This window comes from Leptodactylus fuscus, chromosome 11 (genome assembly GCF_031893055.1).
Source record: "Leptodactylus fuscus isolate aLepFus1 chromosome 11, aLepFus1.hap2, whole genome shotgun sequence".
Taxonomy (NCBI): Eukaryota; Metazoa; Chordata; class Amphibia; order Anura; family Leptodactylidae; genus Leptodactylus; species Leptodactylus fuscus.
Genome location: NC_134275.1, coordinates 82,311,371 through 82,315,186, shown reverse-complemented (window position 1 = coordinate 82,315,186; position 3,816 = coordinate 82,311,371).

The following is a 3,816-nucleotide window of genomic DNA, read 5'->3' as shown; positions in this document are numbered from 1 at the left end:
TCAGACTTCTTGGGCAGTAGAACACAGTGGTAAGAAGAAAGGAGGAGGAGGAGGGCTTTGTGATGAAGGACATTTGGGACAATTTTTTGTGGTTAATGGACAATAGTGCTGATACAAGATACCGAACTATCAGCTGGAGATCTCACCACCTACCAAAGAACTGCAACATGTTATCATGATAGCTGCATATGTCCCCACCTCTGCAAAAAAAAAAAAAAACGTTTCTGCCTGTTATATCCACATGCTGTGCCCCCTCCTCATGTCCTCCAACCACAGTCGGGCTGTATTATTAGCATCACTCCACACAGAGAACTAAATGATCCTGCAGTGTGTCTTTGTTTCTTTCTTTTTAGTTGCTATGATTCCTAGGATTTCTCTATCTGACATGAGCTTGTATGTGTTTTCTCTCTTTTTATATACTACTGTACCATCTATGAAACTGTATCACTGAAATTTCCCCATTGTGGGACTATTAAAGGGATTATCTTATCTTATCTTATTACTACATCATTACTACAGTATTAATACAGGGTTATTACAGTATTACTACAGTATCACAGTCATTACTACAGTATTAATACAGCTTTACTACAGTATTACTACAGCATCACTACAGTATTACAGGCATTACTACAGCATTACTACAGGATCACAGGCATTACTACACTATTACTACAGTATTACTACAGTATCACAGGCATTACTACAGCATTACTACAGTATCACAGGCATTACTACAGCATTACTACAGTATTACAGGCATTGCTACAACATTACTACAGTATCACATGCATTACTACAGCATTACTACAGTATCACAGGCATTACTACAGCATTACTACAGTATTACAGGCATTGCTACAGCATTACTACAGTATCACATGCATTACTACAGCATTACTACAGTATCACATGCATTACTACAGCATTACTACAGTATCACAGGCATTACTACAGCATTACTACAGTATCACAGGCATTACTACAGCATTACTACAGTATTACAGGCATTGCTACAGCATTACTACAGTATCACATGCATTACTACAGCATTACTACAGTATCACATGCATTACTACAGCATTACTACAGTATCACAGGCATTACTACAGCATTACTACAGTATCACAGGCATTACTACAGCATTACTACAGTATCACATGCATTACTACAGCATTACTACAGTATCACAGGCATTACTACCCTCAAAAAAGCATTGGATGAGGTTGCTCCCCCCTCCACTCGTAAAGTCCCACATAGGAGGCAGCAGCCCTGGCACACGCCACAGACACGATTTCTTCAGCGCTGCTCTAGGTGTGCCGAAAGACTCTGGAGAAAATCACGCCCACCTGCAGATTTCCTCCACTTCAAGTTTATGCTTAAAACATATAGCTCTGCCCTTTACCTCGCCAAACAAGACTATTTCACCGCCCTCATCTCTTCTCTCTCCAGAAACCCTAAAAGGCTTTTTGAAACCTTTCACTCCTTACTCACACCCAAGGTGCAGACGCCATTCACAGACCTTAGTGCTGATGACCTGGCCATGTATTTCCATGATAAAATTGATAAGATCCGTTAAGAAATTACTGCCCAAGCCCCAGGTGGCATTGACTCCCACACCTACGATAGTACTGATCCCCTCACCAGCCGCACTTTAGACTGTCCATTCTCATCTTTTGAACCTGTCACAGAAGAGGAAGTCTCCCAGCTACTTTCTTCATCTCGCCCCACAACCTGCAGTAGTGACCCCTTCCCCTCACACCTTCTCCAATCTCTGTCCCCTGCAGTCACTACTTACCTTACTAAAATATTTAACCTCTCTCTCTCTTCTGGAATCTTCCCATCCTCCTTCAAGCATGCTGTTATAATCCCGCTACTGAAAAAACCCTCCCTGGACCCATCCTGTGCTGCTAACTATCGACCTGTCTCTAACCTCCCCTTCATCTCTAAACTTTTGGAACGCCTGGTTTATTCTCGGTTAATCCGTTATCTCTCTGCTAACTCTCTGCTTGACCCCTTACAATCTGGTTTCCGCGCTCTGCACTCTACTGAAACAGCTCTCACAAAAGTCTCTAATGATCTACTAAAGGCTAAATCCAATGGTGACTTCTCTCTTCTTACTCTTCTGGACCTCTCTGCAGCTTTTGACACTGTTGACCATCAACTTCTCCTCACTATGCTCCGCTCAGTCGGCCTCAATGACACTGCGCTCTTCTGGTTCTCCTCTTATCTCTCAGACCGCACTTTCAGTGTATCATTCGCGGGCTCTGTTTCCTCCCCTCTTTCCCTTGCTGTTGGGGTTCCTCAGGGCTCGGTCCTCGGCCCCCTGCTCTTTTCTCTCTACACAGCCCCCATTGGACAAACCATCGCCAGATTTGGCTTCAGGTACCATCTTTATGCTGATGACACCCAATTATACACATCTTCCCGTGACATCACCCCTGCACTCATACAGAACACCAGTGACTGTCTCTCTGCTGTCTCTAATATCATGTCCTCGCTCTATCTGAAACTAAATCTTTCTAAGACTGAACTACTACTGTTTCCACCATCTAACAGATCTGTCCCTGATATATCCATTGCAGTCTCAGGCCTTACTATAACTCCTAGGCAGCAGGCCCGCTGCCTTGGGGTCATATTTGACGCAGACCTTTCCTTCACCCCTCATATTGAATCACTCGCACGTTCATGTCACCTCCACCTCAAAAACATCTCCAGAATACGCCCTTTCCTTACCAGAGATACACTAAAGACACTTATTGTCTCTCTGATTCATTCTCGCCTTGACTACTGTAATTCCTTACTAATCGGTCTTCCCCTCACTAAACTCTCCCCTCTACAATCTATTCTGAATGCAGCAGCCAGGCTCATCTATCAGGCTAGACGCTACAGCGATGCCTCCGGTCTGTGCCAGTCACTACATTGGCTGCCTATTCATTATAGAATAAAATATAAAGTTATTACTCTCATCCACAAGGCTCTCCATAATGCCGCACCTCCCTACATTTCTTCCCTCATCTCTGTCTACCGCCCAACCCGTGTTCTCCGCTCACTCAATGACCTAACACTTACATCCTCTATTATCAGAACCTCCCACGCTCGTATACAAGACTTCTCCCGAGCTGCACCACTTCTCTGGAATGCTCTACCCCGGACAATCAGAGTAACTCCCAACTTCTACAGTTTCAAACGCAAACTAAAGACGCATCTTATCAGACTAGCCTATCACAATTCCTAATGCACAAAATTGTCTGAACACTGTATAAGCAATGCCGCTCCTGCTACCTCTTGTGTCACCCCCTCTACCTCATAGATTGTAAGCTCTTTTGAGCAGGGCCCTGAGTCCCATTGTGTGAAATGACGTTCTTTGTTATGTATGTCTGTATCTGAACCCTATAAATTGTACAGCGCTGCGGAATATGTTGGCGCTATATAAATAAAATGTATTATTATTATTATTATATTATTATTACTACAGCATTACTACAGTATCACAGGCATTACTACAGCATTACTACAGTATCACAGGCATTACTACAGCATTACTACAGTATCACAGGCATTACTACAGTATCACAGACATTACTACAGCATTACTACAGTATCACAGGCATTACTACAGCATTACTACAGTATCACAGGCATTACTACAGCATTACTACAGTATCACAGGCATTACTACAGTATCACAGACATTACTACAGCATTACTACAGTATTACTACAGTGTCACAGGCATTACTACAGTATCACAGGTATTACTACAGCATTACTACAGTATCACAGGCATTACTACAGCATTATTACAGTATTACAG